Here is an 11772-nt window from a genome sequence, read left to right on the forward strand (position 1 = left end):
AACCAACCAAATCATGCTTTAGACAGATCTTCATTTGTTTAAGCATTATGTTTTCATCATGTTCCTAGAATCAGATATAGTCCATATTCTCCTATCGAAAGAACCATCAGCTCAGTTTAATTGATCGCATGAGATTTTCTTGTCCGGATTTGAACAGTCCTGACCAAATTGACCCAGTTGCTCCCAGACACATGCCCAGACATCAGTACTTCTCATGTTGTACAAACTAAACTATTACTGGTTTCTCAGAGTTCACTGTGTAATTTTAGCCACCATTTCAGAGACATTCAAGAAAATGTGCTTAGTTCAGAAAAATTGTTTGCTCTTACAGCAGTGAAGACCACAACGCCACTGTCAGAAATGTCACTGACTCGATTCGGGCCATGTACACACACACCGATGTTCATTTCTCCCTAAATTTTACAGAAATACAAAGATCGCTGTTTAAAAAAAAAAAAGTCTTAATTTACTAAAACCATTGGATTCAAGAAATTATCTCACATTGTGATTTTTCTACTTTCCATGGCATGACACTGAATTGAAAAGATCTAATGTTTCCTGGAATCAATTGGGCATATTTTGTTTATTGAAAAGAAACTGTATAAGAATATTAAGTATATTAAGCCAAATTGTGGTAGTAAGTATTTTACTTATCTTTTCCTACCTGGTCATGTTTTAATGACTTCAGAGGAAGTCTTTGCAAACTGCTTATTTCAATACAAAGGGGAAAAAACCCACAAATAATGGTTGAGTAAAATGTTAACATTAACATCTATTCTGGTTATGAGGATATCTTGTAAGCTAAGTTTTCTGCTGAAAGAAATTTCTGTGTGCTACCGACCCCAAGTATGAGTCCTACTCTCTTTCTGAGCCACCTGTGAATATAAATCCTTCATTTGTATTGTTTTGTTTTTTTCAAACATAGTGACCTCCTTGAGCTTCATTCAGTTCTGCATAATGTCAGATGTATGGTAGAATTAAGAGAAGACTCTAGGGTGTAGTTTGGAAATTTTTGTTTTGAAGTCCCAAAGAAAAGATACACAGAGGGTGACATTAGATATATATCGTCACTGAATTTGTACAGTGTGTTCTCATTGTGGAGCACCAGAGCACGCATACAAGTTTTCAATAGTTCAGAGTGTTTTTTCTGAACTAATTTGTTAAGGAAAAGAATAATTTGCTGGAGTTTGATGTTACATGGAAATGTTTGGTGCAGATTTGAGAGACATGAAGATTTAAATAACTGTTTTCATCTAGGTTTCATTTTTCATTACAGTAACTTGCAATTAAATTTAGAACTCCTTGCAGCCTCGTACTCTGCTATGAGGAGTTTAAATAAATTGCTATAAACCTGCATTTGTGAGGTAGCCTATTACTCTGAGCAGATAGAATGGATGCTATAAAGAAATGCTCCTCCTCTGCCAAGTTACAGGGGCTGTGATTGTTACTCCAGAAAATCAGGAGGAAAAGAAACATGTTATATCGTTGCCCAAGAATGGGGTGACTGAGAAACAGAGAATCATCAAAATATGTGAACACAGAGAAGCTGCTTGCTTGAAGGCAGAGCAAATGACTGGGGGGGGGGGGGGGGGGAGCCAAAGATGAGCTAATTCAAGCAAGAAACTGAACCATGGGAGGTCAAAGAAATCTGAAAAGGGGAAAGGGCATGCTGGGAGGAGAGAGAGGTGTTACAAATGATAGAAGTACTAATCCGGCTGTTAATTGCCAGGTAGCGTTCTAGACCTTAGGGATACAAGGTGAAAAGAGATTGTTTCTGTCCTCAGGGGCTTTAAACAACCAAGGGAAAAACTGGGCTGTGTAGATGAAAGGGAACAATAACATCTATTGGGCACTTATTGTTGCCTGCATGCACTTGCGATGAATGCATATATGCATTTTTTTATTTAATGATTGCAAGAACCCTACATGGTACATTCATCTAGAACCTCATTCTGGCTCTTTTTTTTTTTTATTTTTATTTTTTTTACCCTGGAACCTTAAAATAGGGGTTATAATACTTTTTCCATAATAAACCAGACACTATTTATATACAGGAAGTCAGTCCAAACTTACCAAGTTATAGTGTCTTGTCTAGATAGCTCCAATTTAAGAAAATCATTCCGTCTCAGACATAATTCAGAAAGCTATAGTAAATGTAAAAATAACTGGGCTGAAAATTTGGTCCAGACAAAAGGGTATAGACTTGTGTCTCCCTGCTCCTCCCCACTAAGTATAACCATATGGTGAAGTATAATCATAAATCCTCAAAATAATGCAAAAAGCCAAAGGAGAACCCTAAAAAGTGGTAAGAAAAAGGTAAATTGATCCAGAACCCTAAAACAAGAGAAACACAGTAGCAGAGCATCCTACATCCCCTCAACCAATAGGAGGCAACTCAGGCTGGCCTTTCCCAACCTAGCATCAGAAGGCAGCCCAAATATGCTCATTCCTCCTCCTGATCAACTGAAGTCCCTTTAACAACATTGGGTAAGCCAGGCACCACCTGCAAGAGGGATAGATGAGCACCCCACTAACATTAAGGGGTGGGGGCAGCATTATCCTTTCCTGCTGAGCCTGAGCCTCCCCTCCCGAGGCAACAACAGCAAGAAGGACTTAGCCACAACAAGCAGTCCAGCCTGGGAAGCATCTGTGCCCCTGCAGCCCTAAGATTCCCCTCCCCCACCCAAAGACACTAGGTTGCCAGACATCAGAGGGAGGAAGGATTCTACCACGAAAAGCATCCAGTCAGGGAACAAAGAGGGACAGTGGGAAACAGGCTTCCCTGGCAAAGGACAGATCAAAATTGCACCACAAAGCCTCTGATTAAACTGTCTTTGGGCTCACAGCCCCCAAACATAGGCCACGACCTCAATGCCAAAGCAAAACAAGGTGACCGCCCACTAAAATAAAGGATTTAAATAGGACTGGGAGGCTCCTAACATAATAGACAAAACGTCCAGAATACAGTTGAAAATCACCTATTACACCAAGAGCCAAGAAAATTACAATGAGAAAAGACAGCTGACACTAAGATCAAGATGATTTTAAAACAGGCGTCTTAAAAATGTGTCAACCAAATACAAATGTTCTTGAAACAAATGAAAAAAAAGAGAAAATCTCAGCAAAGAAGGAGTTATACAAAAAAGCCAAATGAAAGTTATAGAACTGATGCGTAACAAATTTTAAAAACTCATTGGGTAGATTCATTAGTAGAGTGGAGATGACAGGATAGAATCAGTGAACTTGAGGACAAATAGAATTTACACTGTCTGAACACAGAAAACAGACTGGGGAAGAAAAAAAAAAAATGAACAGAGCCTCAGGGGGCTGTGGTACAATAACAGAAGTTCCCATTTCATATCATCAGAGTTCCAGAAGGAGAGTTCTGTAAGGCTGAAACAGTTTTGAGAGAAACGATGGCTGAAAACTTCCCAAATTTGATGAAAGAGACAAACTTACACATTTAAGAAGCTGAGTGGAACCCCAATTGGATAAATGCAAAGAAAGACACATCATAATTTAATGTTTGGAAACTAAAGACACAAAAAATTTGAAAGCTTTTCACATTTAAATAATAGGATTTATCATCTGAAGCCATGGAGGCCAGTAGAAAGTGGCACATTTTGCAAGTGCTGAAAGAACTATCAACCTAGAATCCTATGTCCAGTGAAACTCTCCTTCATAAAATGAAGGGAAAATTAAGGACATCCTCGGATGAAGGGAAACTTTTAAGAATTTATCATTAGCAGACATACTCTTGAAGACTGGCTAAAGGGATTTCTTTTAACAAAAAGTAAATGCTAAAAGAAGGAAACTCAGAGCATCAGGAAAGGAGAAAGGACAATAAAATAGAAGAGTCCATAATAATAGACCATACTTCTCATTAGTTTTGTAAGTCATATTTGATGCTTAAAACAAAAATTACAACACTATTTGATACTTAGGACAATGTTATTTAAAAGTTGGAAAAACAAAGGGTCCTAAATGGAAATAAGATTTTCATACTTCACTCGAAGAGATAAAATGTCGATAGCAGCAGATGTGATATGCTATGTATATCTACTGCAGTACTCGGAGCAACTACAGGCACTATACGTTTGGAATCTACATCCTTCCCAAACACCATAAGTAAATCAAGATGGAACCCTAAAAAATGTTCAAGTAACACACAGGAAGGCAAAAAAGAGAGGCAGAGCATCAAAAACCATAGGAAACAAAGAGAAAACAAATAATAAAATGGTATACTTGCCAATGGTACGCCCTTCCCAGGTAACTCAGGTGGTTAGAGCATCGTCTCGAAATGCCAAGGTTGCGGGTTTGATGCCTGGTTAGGGCACATACAGGAATCAACCAGTGAGTGCACAGATAAGTGGAGCAGCAGGTCAGTGTTTCTCTCTCTCTCTTTTTTTCTCTCTCTCTCTAAAATCAATCACTAAATAAAAATAAAATGGCATACATAAGCTCTAACATATCAAGAATTACCTTTAATATGAATGATATACATACACTAATAAAAAAACAAAGATTGACAGAGTGAAGTTTAAAAAAAACAAAAGAACTTACCTTATTATATCCTACCTACAAGAAACTCACTTAGCCCGGCAGGGCGTGGCTCAGTGGTTGAGCATCGACCTAGGATCCAGGAGTTCACGGCTCAATTCCTGGTCAGGGCACATGCCCGGGTTTCGGGCTCAATCCCCAGTCGGGGGCGTGCAGAAGGCAGCCGATCACTCTCTCATCACTGATGTTTCTATCTCTCTCTCTCCCCCTCCCTTCCTCTCTCTGAAATCAATATATATTTTTTTAAAAAAAGAAACTCAAATTCAATCACATAGGTAGGTTGAAAGTAAAGGGATGAGCCATGGCCAGTATGGCTCAGCGGGGAGAGGGGATGAGAAGAGATTAACCAAGGGCCTTACATGCACAAACGCATAACCCGGAGACAGATAACAGTGCAGTGGGCCTGGGGGGGGAGAGTGGCGGGTGCGGGGGGGGGGCGGTCAATGGGGGATTAAAGGAGACATCTGTAATACTTTGAACAATAAAGATAATTTTTTTTAAAAAAACTATGTAATTGTAGCAATCAAGACAGTGTGGTATCGGTGGAGAGTTAGACAAACAGAATGGAACAGAATGGAAAACCCAGAAGTAGATCCACAGAAATATGACCAACCGATTTTTGACAAAGGTGCAGATGGATTCAGTGGAAGGAGGGCGGCCTTTTCTACAAGAAGCGCTGGAGCATCTGCGTATCTGAAGGCGAAAGAGCCTCATCCTAAACCTCATTCCTGACACAAAAGTGAATCCCAAATGGGTCATGAGCTTAAACATAAATGTGAAACCAGAACGTAAAATGTCAATTATGTCAAAAATGTTAGGCTATAATGTTACAATGTAAATTTTAAACTATAAAATTGTTAGGAAAGGAAGGAAAAACAAGATGGCGGCGTAGGTAACAGCTGCCCCCGCCGCCTCCCGCAACCACATCAAAATCACAACTAAAACACAGAACCACAGTCACTCAGAGCCTCCTGAGATCTGGCTGCACAGAAGCCCCACAACCAGGGAGCTGAAGAAGCACCGAGAGCGGGAGGAGGGGCGCAGACGCCAGCGGATCGGGGCTGGATCGGGAGACGCGGCCACAGGCCCACACCCGGTGCCGCAGGTGAAACCCGGGAGGGAATCTCGGTGGCGGAGTTTTCCTGGAGGAGGGAGGGGTCCCAGCCCCACAGCAGGCCCCGAGCCCAGGGCTCCAGGCCGGGAAGAGACACCCCCACAAGTCCGGGCTATGAAACCAGGGGGGACTGTCCCTGAGGGTCGCGGAGGCTGCGGGAGCCCCAGCAGCTCCTCTAAAGGGCCCGGCACGGACTCACTCGGACGCTCCCTCTGAGCCCAGCGCCGGGCAGCAGCCGGAAAGGACCCGGGACACTCGGGAGGAACTGACCTGCCTGAGATCCGGGCGAGAGGCGGAGGGGCGGCTTCCTCCCGGGCAGAAGGGCTGCAGAGGCCATGGCTCCTGTGGCGAGTCCTCCCCGCACACAGCCGGCAGGCAGGCGCCATGTTTGAGTCGCCAGCACCTGACTCTCACCTTTGGCCCCGCCCCGTGATTCCCGGAGGCCCCGCCCCTCCCCACCTGCAGCTCATCCAGGCCATTTCCAGGGGCTTTTCTGTGCAAGTGGCCTCTCAAGCCTCATGCTTAGGACTTTCCTAAAATCTCTCAAACAAGCAGCAGCGGGCCCCATACAGCTTGATAAGCGGCCCCAGGCCTGGCACTAGCGGCAGCTGCACTGGCTCACAGCTGGGCCTCTCCTGGGCACCTCCAAGCCCAGCACAAGTAGCAGCCAACTACACTTTGCTGTGTAGCTCATGCGGGGTGGCCCTGGGCAAGGCACTGGCACAGGCTGACTTTGCACCTCCCGGGAGGCCCCAGAGACAGTGCACCTGGTGGTCAGACTAGACCTCGCTGGATTACAACCCTACCACATCCACGAGTGACACACTCCAGGGGCGCACTTGGTGAACCAAAGCTCCACTGAAGTAAATCCTGCCCCATAGGGGTGTCTCCAGCACAGCAGCTCTCTGGCTGTAGTTGCAGCTGGTCCTCACAGCTGATTGGCTGGGGGGTCAGTTCCTCCCAGGGACGCCAACAGCAACCAAGGCTCAACTACAACAGGACAGTGCACACAGCCCACACGGGAGCACCTAGAAGGCCCAGCTCAGGTGACTGGGGAGGCTGAGCCACTGGACCCTACAGGACACCTACTACACACAGCCACTCTACATACTCCAGGAGACATAGCAGCTCTACCTAATACATAGAAACAAACACCTGGAAGCAGCCAAAATGCGGAGGCAAAAAACCATGTCACAAAGGAAAGAGCAGAAGAAATCTCTAGAAGAGGAACTAAATGAAATAGATCCAAGCAAGCTAACAGATACAAAGTTCAGAATTTTGGTTATAGGGATGTTTAAGCAGATGGTTAGGGAAATAACTGAGAAAATCAATAACATAATAAAGTACCAACTTGAAATGAAGGCTACAGGAACTGAAATGAAGAATCATTTACAGGGAATCAACAGTAGAGTAGAGGACACTGAGAATCAAATCAGCAATTTGGAACATGAGGAAACAAAAAACACCCAACCAGAAGAGCAAAAAGAAAAAAGAATCCAGAAATATGAAAATAGTATAAGAAGCCTCTGGGACAACTTCAAGAGGCCCAACATTAGTATTATTGGGGTGCCAGAAGAGGCAGAAAGAGACCAAGGAATTGAAAACCTATTTGAAAAAATAATTACAGAAAACTTCCCCTACCTGGGGAAAGAAATAGACTTACAAGTCCAGGAAACACAGAGGGTCCCAAAGAAGAGGAACCCAAAGAGGCCCACAGCAAGACACATCATCATTAAAATGCCAAAGCCTAAAGACAAAGAGAGGATCTTAAAAGCAGCAAGAGAAAAGCAATTAGTTACCTACAAGGGAGCACCCATACGACTGTCAGCTGATTTCTCTACAGAAACTTTGCAGGCCAGAAGGGAGTGGCAAGAAATATTCAAAGTGATGAAAAACATGGAACTACAACCAAGATTGTTCTACCCTGCAAAGCTATCATTTAGAATTGAAGGTCAGATAAAGAGCTTCACAGATAAGAAAAAGCTAAAGGAGTTCATCAGCACCAGACCAGCACTACAGGAAATGTTGAAGGGTCTTCTTTAAGAAGCTAATGAACAAAAGACTCTGATGAACTAAATAGATCCAGAGACATTGACACATGCAACAGACGATCATATTTCAGAGAAAAGAGGGAACGGGGTGGAGGGTGGGAAGAGGTTAACCAAAGAAGTTATATGCATATAAGCATAACCCATGGACACAGTCAATAACAGGGTGAAGGCCTGGGGAGGGGGTGGGAGCGAAGTGGAGAGGTCAGTTGCGGGGGAAAATGGTATACCTGTAATACTCTCAACAATAAAGATAAATTTAAAAAGTAAAAAAAAAAAATTGTTAGGAAAAAAAAGCAGGTAAAGATCTTCAAGATCTAGGGCCAGGCATAAAGTTCTTATATTTGACATTAAAAGCATGATCTATAAAAGGAAAAAAATGATAAATTGGAGCTCATCAGTATTAACAACTTTTGCTCTGTGAAAGAACATGTGAAGGGGATATGAAGCTACAAACTGGGAGAAAATATTTGCAAGCCACCTATTTGACAAAGGATTAGTATCTAATATATGTGTATGTATATGTGTATCTCAAAGCTTAACAGTATAAATTTTTAATATAGTCTGGTCTGGCATGTAAGGTACTTGGAAGTCATCACTTCCATCCTCACGATAAGAAAAAAGCTGAACAAACAAAATAAAAATCTCAGATCCCCCAAACATCACAGAGTCAGATAAGTAGACCCAGGGACTCGGAGCTTACCAGAGCTAAAGCCAGAAGCAGGACATCTGCTGGAGCCAGTACTCGAGAGGAAAACTTCACCTGCAATCAGCAGGTCGCTGGAGGCTTGGTGTAGACAAGTTTGAGAGTTAAAAGCTCCAATGGGCCCGGTCTTCAGGGGCGACCCCACTTGGGTGAGTTTGACGTCCAGAAGCCCAACTCGGTTCTCACAGTGAAGATCAGAGAAAGACCCCCCTCATCCTCCCAGCAAGGAGCAGAGAAAAGAAGCCACTTTGGAATATGTCCAGAGCTTTCTGTTTTTAACAAGGCCTGCCCGCAAGGAAAACTATTTACCTGAGCCTCGCCAGCCTGGGAGGAAGGTCCTGCTCAACTCCAGGCCACTCAACTCCAGGCCACTTCCAATCGGGCCTGAGGGAGAGAGGAAAAAAAACCAGAAACCTAGCCACTGGAAATTTTTTTTTCCCAAAATTCTTGGAGTCAGGAGCGTAGAAACACTGCTTAATATCCACATTTATAAAATGAAGATATCTGCTCAACTTAAAGTCCAGAAAACAATTACTAACTCGTTCGGCAAACATGTATGGAGACACTCCAGGTGCTGTCCCCGCTGGCTTCAGCGGAGACCAAGCGGAGCAGAGGCAAACCTCCCTGCCCACGAGGAGCTGGCGTTCTAGGGGGAGGCAGGCGGTGAATCAGACACGTCAAGCATTTGGTGTACAGCACAGCTCGTCTCACTGCACTTCGCTCTGTCATGCTTCACAGATGTTGCATTTTTTACAAATTGCAGGCAAGACCCTCCACCAGCAGAAAGATCGGCTCATTTATCGCAGTGGTCTGGGCCCCAACCCGTAATGTCCCCAGCATATGCTTGTATTGGATGATAACAGGTGGAAAAGAGAGAAATAAAGCAGGAAAGAGAGAAGTGGCAAGAACAGAAGGGTAGGGCTAACATTTTAGACCAGGTGTCTGGGGAAGGCTCTCTGAGAAGCCACATTTGAGTAAAGAGGTGAAGAGGCGAGGGGAGACTGGCGGTGAGCTTAGTGGGCATCTAGGGCAAGAGCATTCCTGGCAATGTGATGATTGGGAAAACTGTCAAAAAGCTTAAAGCACTGTGTAGGTAAGAGATAATTAATTTTATGTCTTAGGTATTTTGTGGGGGGGGGGTGTTTTTTTTCTGTTATCTCTAGGTTTGTCAAAAGATTAAAATATCATCTAGAATCAGAGCCATTTGATGTAACCAAAGAAATCAACAAGCCAACATCAAGTGACCCTCGGAGAGGCCGCACCAGGCCCAAGTCCACAGTGAGGGAGTGGCAGGGCGTTTCCCGGGGCTGTCTCCATGGGCCACGTTCACCTGGCATTCGACTATCTGAGAAACTGGGCCCTCAAGGCTCGCTTAGAACCCACAGCTGGGTGAAGCCACGTCCAGGCTGTGACTCAGAGACTAGCTTCCCTAAGACGTTTTTCAACGCCCACCCCTCTCTTAGCTGAGGATCTGTTTCTGTTCAGCTCTGGTTTCTGATCCCCTTGGTTGCCTCCTTCCCTAGGCGATGCTTTCCACTCAGGGCCGCCCCCTGCTGCCACACCTACACTCAGAGCTGTGGTGGGCACAACACGTGGTTCTTTAAGAGCGGGGCACACGGCACAGTTCCCAGCCTCAACGGGGTAGGTTATGTTTGACTCAACCTGGCCTGAGGAGTCCTCTTACATCTGGTTCCACCTTCCCTCCCCAAGGTGTCAAGTACAGGCCACAGCTGCTCACAATGTCAGAGTAGCTTGTTTCAGTCAAAACAGCTCATGGTGCCATGTGGCACCAATGTAAACAAGCGGTTGGTTAGGTGTCATGTAGACAAAACAACTGTTCGAAGGACCGGGTTTTCCCTTTCTACCCAGCTCAAGTTGGCACGAGTCTAGGGTGATGCCTGCCAAGTATGTGGGCAGGTCGGGGCCCTGCACACGTGGCTGTTGGCGGCGCTGGCAGCAGCCCCCCCTTCCCACTGTCATTTCGTCCCCTGGGGTGCTTGGTTTGAGGGCGGGGCAACAGAATGGAGCTAAGTCTGGACTAGGATGGGGGCTACGTGTGTCGGTTCCCTAACCTAAAAACGTCTCCGACGTTTCCCAAGTTCACTGGCTTGTCCAGAGTGGGATTTACTGGGCCTTGACGTTCACCCCAGCCCGTGCCTTTGTGTGACTGACCAGACGACAACAAAGGCTTTCTTGGAATCTGAGGTTAAGAGAGATGAAGGGCCAGTGCCGCCTGTCTGTCTGCAATGGGCATATTGCATAATAATAGCTCTCTCTGATCTTTCTTTCGCATGCTCTTGGTTTCTCCACGTCTCCCTCTCAGCTTTGTAATGTGACACTCCACTGCTGGTTTCTTATCTCTGCTGCCTCCCCCCACCTCCCAGCTCTCCTCTCTCAGATCCACACAGAGAACAGAGACCACTCCAGCTTTGAAGCCTTAAGGATCATGTCATTTGCCTTAACACCTTCTGTTGTGCTGGACTCACTGTTTAGCGATGGGGGGGCCAGGCAAGGACCATAAACCATCCCCTCCCCCCTCTGCCTTTATCCTGCCTTCGTTTCCTCCCTCTCCCAATTCTAAGGTGTCTACTCAGGCAGTCCAGCACGCCCTCATAGGCCTGGAGGCCCCGTCTTAGAGTGGGTCAGGGCCTAGATACGAATATTTGGTCTGGAGTTTTTCGGACCCTCCATAAACTGAGAAGATATGAAAAATAAGACTGTTGACTTTCTTAGACAGTTTTTATACTTTGTAAGTGTCTTCTGGAGGACAACAAAGAGCCCTGTGCCAAGCTCAGAAGAGAAAACATTGTCCATCTGTGGGGGAGCTTCAGGGGTTACCAGAGCCTGGTGGGTCCCCAGGTCTGGCTGGTGGGTGGCTGTGTGATGAGCTCTGGCAGGCATGGCCCAGTTTGACACCCCTTGGGGGCCCTAAGCTGCCAGCTCAGCAGGAGCATAATGAGAGTAGGTGTTTTCCAAGTATCCCTAACTTCCCAAGTGTCCTGCTTCCTTTGCTCCTTCCAAGAAGGACTGTGCTTTGAAGCAAGAGAAAAAAATCACCCTCCATATAGCTCTTCTCAAAAACATTGACTGCAAGGAGCAGGAACTCCCCATCAGGGGTCTCCAGCTGCTTAGGCCACTCAGAGGTAGAAATGGAGATACCCACATGATTTTCAACATTAAAAAAAAGCCAATGGCTAATGACAGTATCAGCACCATTCTTTACTTTTAATTGTAATTCATGAACTTAGTATGTTAACTTGTGGGAAAATAAGGATTGTCTCCCGACAAAACTAGCTACTTACAATTGCATAAGTGAGGGTTTGGGGTTACTTTTATTTTTAAAT

This window comes from Miniopterus schreibersii (assembly GCF_964146895.1).
Source record: "Miniopterus schreibersii genome assembly, chromosome: 12".
NCBI classification, from domain to species: domain Eukaryota; kingdom Metazoa; phylum Chordata; class Mammalia; order Chiroptera; family Miniopteridae; genus Miniopterus; species Miniopterus schreibersii.